Source organism: Erythrolamprus reginae, chromosome 4 (assembly GCF_031021105.1).
Source record: "Erythrolamprus reginae isolate rEryReg1 chromosome 4, rEryReg1.hap1, whole genome shotgun sequence".
NCBI classification, from domain to species: Eukaryota; Metazoa; Chordata; class Lepidosauria; order Squamata; family Dipsadidae; genus Erythrolamprus; species Erythrolamprus reginae.
The window spans coordinates 118,447,075-118,457,815 of NC_091953.1; the positions used below are offsets into that span (position 1 = coordinate 118,447,075).

The 10,741-nt window shown below is 38.8% G+C and overlaps 1 long non-coding RNA gene across 1 annotated transcript; it reads left to right on the forward strand.

Moving 5' to 3' along the window:
* Positions 1-1,017: 1,017 nt before the first annotated feature.
* On the forward strand, positions 1,018-10,508 carry LOC139167389 (uncharacterized). The gene is made up of 3 exons (XR_011559122.1): positions 1,018-1,163; positions 6,143-6,335; positions 9,814-10,508. It is a non-coding gene; the product is annotated as an uncharacterized lncRNA (long non-coding RNA).
* The last annotated feature ends 233 nt before the right edge of the window (positions 10,509-10,741 follow it).

Genomic DNA, 10,741 nt, shown 5'->3' on the forward strand with positions numbered 1-10,741 from the left:
AATACTTTGTTCTGTACAAAGTTGAATGTACCAACAACAAAATGAAACTGATTGTCAATCGATATTGCTTCCTAAGTGGACAGTTTGATTTCACTGAAGTTTGATTTACTTGGAGTTATATTCTGTTGTTTAAGTGTTCCCTTTAATTTTTGGAGCAGTATATATTTGTTGTGGTTAGCTCTGCCCCAAGGACTATGGATGTGGGGGAGACATCCACATGCTGCAGGCCTGTTTTGCCCCCGGTGGAATCTGATGATGAAGGCTCTTCTGACCAAGAAGACATGAGTGACAAGGAGGAGGAGAGTGTGGCAGACAGCTCAGAAGGAGATCCATTATCTAGCTCCTCCTTGGATTCAGAACAAGAGTTAATGATACAGCCATGCATGCGGAGAGCGATGCATAGGCAACAACAACTGAGAGATTATTATCAAAGAAAATGAGGCTACCTGTGGTTGGGTGGGGCTGTGGTAATTAGTGAGGCTGCTATAAATAGCAGCCTGTGGGTTTGGCCATTGTGGATGATTATCTGATCGTTGTGTTTTGTGACTGCTTTACTGACTTTGACCTTTTGTGTGCTGATTTTCCCTGCTTTGCAACTAAACCAGGGCAAAGTGTGTTTCACTTTATGAAAGAAGGACTTTGAATTGCCTCACAGCTGCAAGCTAAGTATCACAGAACTGATAAGGAACTTGTACAAAGTACCAGTTTGTTTGGAGACGAGTGCTCTTTGCTATACCAAAAGAGGGCTTGGTTTAAGTGAATTTCCATTATAAAGAACATTGTTTTGAATTTTCAAACGTGTGTGTGTGTGAAATTTGTACCTGTGAATTTTTGGGAGGATTCTACCAGAGAGCCCGACAGAACAATATTGGGCTTAAATCAAGGAGAGAGATTAAAAAAAAGTTTAATTCAACGTTGAATGTCATGACTTGATTTTGTGCCAAACAAAATTAATGAATGACCCTTCTCCACTCTGAACCCGTCTCCCAATATTTTACTGAGAGGATAAAAGGAGAAAACAACCTACCTGCATCCCTTTGAGATTCTGAGAAAGGTTCAACAAACAGTTGGGGAAAAAAAGACTGCTAAGAATGTGCAAGAAGATATAGTAAATGACTTAATAAAGGAAGGTGTATTGGTGTATTGAAAAGCAATGAAACCAAGTGAGTATGTAAGAATGAACTGCTGGTAATGTGAATGGAAAACTGTCAAATGAAGCCATTATGTGACCACTGCTTTAACAGCCTCCGTGGAAAGGTTAATAATGAACAAAAATTGCAATGGTTAAAAAAACTCATAAAAGACGAAGGTGGAAAAGTTCATTTTAGCAACTCAATAACATTCAACATGTACAAATGTAATGAAAATTGAAATTGGAAAAAAAAAAGCTCTCCACAAAGGCATGATAGTAAATGCTGGTTATGCAAAGAGTTTATTAAAAACTTGGCATACGATATGAGAAGATTGTGCAGGAGGAGTATTTAGAAAAGCAGAATAAATTGGCCATGTTGATTCATTGAACTCTTACACAAATGAAAACTTGCCAGCAACAAGCAATTTACTGAAAACAATATTGAAAAAGTAGTTGAGACAGACTCTTATGAGTCTTCCAAAAACAAACTGACAAACATTTAGCCCAGAAGAAGGTAGGCATGATTGTAGCTACAAACAAACAAGCTATAGATAGGATGGATCAATAAGAAAAAAGAACCTGGAAAAATATTTAAAACTGACTGAAAATAAAATAAAATAGTGTTGCCCTTGAGGATAGAGTTGCTTTGTGCCATACCAAAAGTTCTAGGAAAGCAGTTGAATACAACAGGAACAGACATAATTTCAACATTAATTGCAAAAAATATGTATTATGAAAATAATGACAGTATACAAGGGTTTGTGAATTGGGACAGACATGGTAACAGGTCAGCCAATAGAGACAGTTTTGTGACCGAGACAGCTGAGAGCCTATTGCTTCTATGAATATTACTTCTGTGATAATTGATTCTGTACTTCTGGATTCTGTTGTATGGTATTGTATATCAATTTCCGGTCACAATTCAAAGTGTTGGTTATGACCTATAAAGCCCTTCATGGCATCGGACCAGAATATCTCCGGGACCGCCTTCTGCCGCACGAATCCCAGCGACCGGTTAGGTTCCACAGAGTTGGCCTTCTCCGGGTCCCGTCGACTAAACAATGTCGTTTGGCGGGACCCAGGGGAAGAGCCTTCCCTGTGGCGGCCCTGACCCTCTGGAACCAGCTCCCCCCAGATATCAGAGTTGCCCCCACCCTCCTTGCCTTTCGCAAGCTCCTTAAAACGTACCTCTGTCGTCAGGCATGGGGGAATTTATGGGTTTATAGAATTTATACATGGTATGCTTGTTTGTATGATTGGTTTTTTAAATTGGGGGTTTTTAGATTACTTTTTAATATTAGATTTGTCTACATTGTCTTTTTAATTGTTGTTAGCCGCCCTGAGTCTTCGGAGAGGGGCGGCATACAAATCAAATCAAATCAAATCAGTCAATCAATCAATCAATCAATCAATCAATAAATGTTGTGGTTGGTCTCTGTCTGGCTCAGCTGGTCACAGATTTTGAGGATCGAGAGTTGGGTGCATATTGTTTGTTTATGTTTATGTTTGTTTATGTTTATTTAGATTTGTATGCCGCCCCTCTCCGCAGACTCGGGGCGGCTCACAACAAAGTGGAAACAACAGTATATAACAAATCTAAATTTCTACTAAAACATTTAAAAAAACCCATTTTCTAAACACGCATACATACACACATACCATTCATAAATTGTATATGCCCGGGGGAGATGTCTCAGTTCCCCCATGCCTGACGACACAGGTGGGTCTTAAGAAGTTTACGAAAGGCAAGGAGAGTAGGGGCAGTTCTAATCTCCGGGGGAAGTTGGTTCCAGAGGGCCGTTGGTTCCATTGGTAACCTAGGCCAACCTTCTGCTTGGGCAGGAGACCCTACACTAGTTCAGACAAATGGTTATCCAACATCTTCTTTAAAACTTCCAATGTTGGAGCATTCACAACTTCTGGAGGCAAGTTGTTCTGAATGCCAACATCTAATAAAAAACTGGCAGCTGTGGTGTGGCTCTGAATAGATAATGATAATGCTAAGATTAGATGCAAGCAAGCTAAAACAGATGAAAGAAAAGTGGTTGGAGAACAAAAAGACCGAAGAATACCTGATCAAGAAATGTCATGTAGAAAACTGGAAGATCATAGAAGCATTAGAAATAATAAAACAGCAAAGAGCTATAGTAAAAAAATAGCAGATAGGAGCCCAAATTGAACCCTATAGATAGAATCTCCAATTTCAGCTGAATCGGAAACCTTTCTACCACTCCATTGATAGAGTGACTGCAATGAGCCTGTTAATACCTGACAAAAAAGAAACAACAGTTTTTGATGCAACTATGGGACAACCCAAAGTAATGCTATAAAGATTACAGTGTAGGAGGTTGTTATTGCTTGCAATAACAGCAGAAGCAGAGGAGCAAAATCAAGGACGATCAAGAATTGATCAGCATTAGGTGAACAATGCATCATTTTTAATAGAAACATCTTGCTGGTCTACACCTACTCCTTGCCAAGGAGTTTAACAGCATACGGAAAGAACAGGGCATCTACTCAACACCTACAAGGCAATTACCTGCTTACAAGCAATATTAAAACTATTAACTGATATGGTAACTGATGTAGCCCAACAGCATCTAGTTGAAAACAAGATCTTTATACAAAGGAAAGTTGCCAAACAGAAGAGGAACAAAAGGTCAGCTCCTAATAGACAAGATGATTTTGGGAAACTGAAAGAAATGAATATCAACTTGAAGGTAACTTCAATACTTTACGAGAATGCATTTGACTTCCTGCCTCATGACTGAATAATCAAGTGCCTAGAAATCAGGGGTGGGTTCCATTTGCCTTCACCACTGGTTCACATTGCGACATTTCATGTGTGCGTGAAAGCTAAGCTCGCCCGCATGTGCATGTCTCCTTGTGCAATTTGGCTTCTGTGCATGCTCAGTTGCAGGAATCGGCTCAAAACACAGCTGAGGATCTGATCAGCTGTGCTTCGGGAAAGGAAATAATGAGAAGTATTTATTTATCTATTTATCTATCTATCTATCTATCTATCTATCTATCTATCTATCTATCTATCTATCTATCTATCTATCTATCCGCCCCTCTCCGGAGACTTGGGGCGGCTAATAGCAACAATAAAGCAGTGTACAATAGTAGTCTGATGTTAGAAATAATTAAAAGCCCATTAATATAAAAAACCAAACATACATACATACCATGCATAGAATTGTAAAGGCCTAGGGGGAAGAGGGTCTCAATTCCCCCATGCCTGACGGCAGAGGTGGGTTTTAAGCAGCTTACGAAAGGCAAGGAGGGTGGGGGCAATTCTAATCTTTGGGGGGAGTTGGTTTATTTATTGATTGATTGATTGATTAGATTTGTATGCCGTCCCTCTCCGTAGACTCGGGGCGGCTCACAACATACAATAGAACAATTCACAACAAATCTAATAATTTTTTTAAAAAAATTAAAAAACCATTATTAAACCAGACATACACGCAGACATACCATACATAAATTGTATAGGCCCGGGGGAGGAGGGAATGCCTCAATTCCCCCATGCCTGATGGCAGAGGTGAGTTTTAAGGAGTTTACGGAAGGCAAGGAGGGGAGACAGTTATAATCTCCGGGGCGAGCTGGTTCCAAAAAGTCGGGGCCACCACAGAGAAGGCTCTTCCACTGCCACCCGCCAGACGGCATTGTTTAGTCGACGGGACCCGGAGAAGGCCAACTCTGTGGGGCCTAATCGGTCGCTAGGATTCGTGCGGCAGAAGGCAGTCCCGGAGATATTCTGGTCTGAAGTATAAACTCAGTGGCAGGTGGGAGGGCCCCTTTTCATGCAGCAGAAGAGAAGAAGCCATCCAAACGGAAAAGAATCACATTGTTGTTTTTAAAGATGGTGGTGCCCATGAATCACCACCAACTGAATCACATCTGTGGTGCTATCATGATGTCATTAGCAGATTGCGACTGGTTAGTGCAATCTAGTCCAAATCAGGAAGAACCCACCCCTTCTAGAAATAACAGAAATCATTAAAAAATATCAGAAGCTGGTTATAAAACACATTATGGTTTTTACCAGTTCCAACCTATAAAAATTTCAGACAGTCTCAAAATGGGTGAACAGTGCAGTCAGGCGGTAGGGAAAGCAAGTAGGATGCTTGGCTGCATAGCTAGAGGTATAACAAGCAGGAAGAGGGAGACTATGATCCCGCTATATAGAGCACTGGTGAGACCACATTTGGAATACTGTGTTCAGTTCTGGAGACCTCACTTACAAAAAGATATTGACAAAATTGAACGGGTCCAAAGACGGGCTACAAGAATGGTTGAAGGTCTTAAGCATAAAACGTATCAGGAAAGACTTAATGAACTCAATCTGTATAGTCTGGAGGACAGAAGGAAAAGGGGGGACATGATGGAAACATTTAAATATGTTAAAGGGTTAAATAAGGTCCAGGAGGGAAGTGTTTTTAATAGGAAAGTGAACACAAGGACAAGGGGACACAATCTGAAGTTAGTTGGGGGAAAGATCAAAAGCAACATGAGAAAATATTATTTTACTGAAAGAGTAGTAGATCCTTGGAACAAACTTCCAGCAGAAGTGGTAAATAAATCCACAGTAACTGAATTTAAACAGGCCTGGGATAAACATATATCCATCCTAAGATAAAATACAGAAAATAGTAAAAGGGCAGACTAGATGGACCATGAGGTCTTTTTCTGCCGTCAGACTTCTATGTTTCTATGTTTCTAAATCACATGAGATTTCCAAATCTGATTAATGTTCAGCAATCTCACTGCCAAATTCCCATCACATGAAAAAAAAGGGAAGAAAATTAATTCCATCTCTTTATGTATGTGTTTCTTTCTCTCTCTCTCTGGTTAACAGGAATTTCAGTCACAAAGTATGGTGAAAGCCATTATTTTAAGCATCTTTACAAGTGAAGTACTTAAATATGTCAATCAGGGATTAAGACATTCACTCTGTGAAAATACTTAATTTGCATTTGCTGAGTGTGTTCCTTCTACCTTTAGGTGACACAGAACAATCAGGCAGGTCTTAATCTGCACTTTTTCGATTGTTACAATCCACTTGACAATGATAGTTTTCAAGTTAGAGCAATTGCTCATTTCCGTACACCAGCTGCTTTCAAGATGCTGCCTTCAAGTCTTGCTAAAGAATTCCCAGTAACATATGATTATTCTCTCTTGGAGTCACAAAGCTCAAGTAAGTGGACATTCAACAGTTCTCTTCTTGTGCCAAAGTGCAAATGTGAAGAATATGGCAGTATTAATTATATGATGATGTGGATTGGCTGCTATTCCTAGGAATCCATATAGCTATGGACGTTGTTCAAACACAATCAGAGAAAGGATTGATTTAAATTTAAATTTTCCTTACTGATAATAATTCCTTGTTTGGAAAGTGTTCTGTCTGGGTCCCCCCAGACGCCAACACCAACCAAAAAGAGTATTCAGACACACTGGTAAAAAGCAAAGGCAGTTTATATAATTCAAAGCAAACACAGGTAACAAAAACTGTTCTTACAGACAGGAACACTATGAAGCTTCACAGAGGTTTCACGAAGGCCAGGCAATAAAACAGGATTCTTGCTGGCAAAAACAACGCTGGAGATAATAAAACCCATGCCTCCCCCAAGTCTTCCAGACTTCTAGGCCACAAGCCAAGATCAGAGATGCCGAGAATCGAAGCAAGGTCACAGGACTCCCAATTGATAACTCTCCACAAGACTGTAAGGGTGGGCCTGCCTTTTCAACCCTGCTGAGGAGAACCACACCCAAACCCAGCTGTTGCCAATTCAGGGATGGAAATACCTTTCTAATTGGCCCCGTCTTTGAGCTGCTCGTCGCTGCCTCATGTCTATTATAGCCTGTGCGTCTTCATCCAATGAATCCAGGCTACTAGCTGGGGAGAGCCCCCCCCCCAGGGGTCTCAGGCTGCTCTCCCTCCTCCTCTTCCTGACGTTCCTCTCCCCTGTCTGCCTGGTCCTCCCCCTCCTGTTCACTGTCCTCCTCCTCTGGGCATGGATCCGGCAGAGATCCAGCCAGTCCCTGAGGAGCCTCAGGCTGAATCACAACAGAAAGGAATGACAAATGAAGGGTCAAAAGTTATCTTGTTCTTGATATAAGTGCAGTTTCTTTTAATAGTTTAAAATTACTTGAAAAGAACAACAAGAACAAAGACTCAAAATATAAGGAGAACAATAAATTAGACAGATGCCTGCAGCCTTAAAACTGGTACATGTTATAAGTCTCTAATTCAAGATATATCATGGACTTGAAAAGAATAAATACATATGTTTCATAAGTAGACTTTTCTGGCACTGCTCTAGAATCTATAGAAATAAACTGCAATATGCCCATCTTCTATATATATAAAAGCGAAAAACATTTATGCAAAATCACAAAATCTCCAGAACCATAATGTCCACAAACTTGAAATTTGGCATGTATGTTCCTCTTGGTTTCTAGGTGCTTTCCTAGAAAGGATTTTTCAAAATGACCATCAGAGCATTAGTATTTCTTATATTATTATTAATACATTATGATGCTAAGGATTTAGACATTCTACTACCCCATAATAGCGGAAAAGAATTCTGTCCCAACTGCCACTTGTATTGATTTATCAAGCCTGATCATATAGTTTTGTAGCAGAGCACAGGTATTCAGCTAGTTCTGGATAAAAATAATGAACATCAACAACAAACAGAATCAATATTCAAGTGAAAATCTAAAATCTATCACCACATTACAGTAAATACTTTGATTTTACAATTTGTTTTCATCTCCAGGGAGAACAAGTCCATTATTTATTGGAAAAAGTGATGGTTTGCTTTACCATTTGATTTGGGTTCTGCTTTCAAAACAGAATGAAAATTGACAAATTATTTTTATTTCGAAACATACCACTTACAGTAGTTAAGAATAACTAGCTTCCGACTCAATCTCTGTAAGGCTGGCCCGTTTGTGGTCACTTCAGTCCTGTTGTGTTGCTGCCAGAAGCTTCAGGAGTCCCACTCTAGCTTTCTAGAGACCAAGCTCAGCAATTCCTTCAGCCACTGGAAATCAAATAATATAGTCCCCACCCTAGCCTTCCAGAAGCCAAGTAGACTGTTCCCACCATCAACTGATGATCAGCTACAGTGCAGTTGGCAGGAAGTCTGAAGTCAGTCATGTTCCCATTGTTTTGGGTTTTTTTGCTCTGTTGCTTCTTTATTTTCTCTTTGATTATTCTGTTTTTCTCCAAGTTGGGTGAAGCTAGCCTCCAAGTGTTGGTTAGGCCCACCCTATGACCAAAGAGGACTGAATCTGTAGTATAAAAATTGCATCACTTCCGGTAAATCCCCTCTTAGATTCAGTCCTTGACTATGAAAGGATGTGTGCAACACATTCCTAGACTCTATCTTGTTTAGGGTAAGGAAGCATCTTGGAAACAATGACCCAATGGATCATTGAGTTGGTCAGGTAAAGTTTAAGAACAGGGAGAAAAATTCAACTGGAGTTCAATTCTTTATTTCTTTACACACAATAAAATTTACCAGACTTAGTGCTCTCAGCTTAACATATATGCCATTAGATTCTAGAACCATCCTTACTCAAGTTACTTAGTATTTTGTTTTTGTTTTTTCTCTGCCATGTTAAAACAAATATCGCTTGGTGAGAACTATTGGTGATCCCTGAGAGCCTTACTTAACTCAGCATATTGAGTATATGCACATATGTCTTAGACCCATAATACATAACCAGATCTTTCCACTTTCAAGAAATAGCAGCATAGACAGAATCTCCTGAGCTATCAATAATTTGCAGTGACAAGTGATAGATTATCTAATAATTAGCCATACAAATTGATAAGATATAGATAATTGATTTGGCAATAACAGGGAATAATAGAATAAAAGACAAACAATTGGAGGTCAATAAAATATCAAGATCTGAAAATTGAAGTTGAAAGATTATGTCATAAACAGTCATTGTGGATCTAACAGTTATTTGCACACTAGATGTCATATTGAAAATGAAGAATGGCACTTAAAAATCTGGGCAGTGACAAAATTTCCATCTGTCAATTGAAAAAAAGCCACGCTATTTGGATTTGCACATATACCATGCTCATACATTACACCATCCTAAATTCTTGGGAAGAACTCTATGCATTATGAAGGCCAACAGCTGCTAAAGAACTGAAAGCCATGACTTCACATTGTTGTGGACAGATAAAAATGCTAATAATTTCTATGGAAGAATAGAAAGAGATTACAAACCTCTTTAGCTTTATAAGACTTTGCTCCATCAACTAGGATGCAATTCACACCAGACACTTTTCATTAATGGTTATGATTGAATATTGCAGTAGTGCAATTTTGCATTGTGTTTATCCATTTATATTATTCTTTCTAGGTGACATTTTAACTCACTTCAATTAATTCACTCGGTGGGGGTAGATTGTGTGTGTCTGTGTATGGCTATGTTGGATTCTACTGTTATGACATTTTGTCAATTTATGCTGGTTATGTAATCTGTCCAGAGAAAATGTTTTATTGAGTGGATTAAAATATAAAGGAAAAACAAATCACAAGGAAGCCCTTTAACTGGAAGGATTTGCGGTTGATGTGATAGTTAAACTGGTCTTCAATATTGTAATATAACCTGTCCAACAAAACACTGTCTTTTTGTCACTATAGGCCCATGATGGTGAACCTATGGCATGTGTGTCACAGGTGGCATGCGGAACCATATTGGAGGGCCTGTTAGACTTTGCCATGTTTCAACTCTAGCGTGCATATGCATGGTGGACAGCTGAATTTCAGCCTTGGGAAAGGCCATTTCATCCTCTGGACATTTCAGGAAAATTTCCCTGAAGCCCCCAACGGACAAACTGGAAGTTTATTAATTTATTAATTTATTTAATTTGACTTCTTTTTTAAAATAAGTTTTTATTGATTTTTTTTAAAAAGAAAAAAGAATACATATCTTATATACTTTGTTGAACAGGTCTGACCCCTCGCATCCTGGACGCAAATTGTTTCAACTCCTACCCTCAAAACGTCGCTACAGAGTACTGCACACCAAGACAACTAGACACAAGAACAGTTTTTTCCCGAACGCCATCACTCTACTAAACAAATAATTCCCTCAAAACTGTCAGACTTTCTACTAAATCTGCACTTCTATTCTACTAGTTTTTCTCATCATTCCTATCACCCATTTCCTCTCATGTTGACTGTATGACTGTAACTTGTTGCGTATATCCTAAGTTTTTTATTAATATTGCTTCTTCATTGCTTATTTGACCCCTATGACAATCATTAAGTGTTGTATCACATGATTCTTGACAAATGTATATTTTATTTTATGTACGTTGAGAGCATATGCACCAAGACAAATTCCTTGTGTGTCCAATCACACTTGGCCAATAAAATTCTATTCTATTCTATTCTATTCTATCGTCATTTCTTATACTTAACGTTATATTAGACTATATGTCTGCGGAGTCTGTGGAGAGGGGCAGCATTCAAATCTAATAAATAATAATAATAATAATAATAATAATAATAATAATAATAATAATAACAACAGCAACAACAATATACAATCACATATATGAAAACA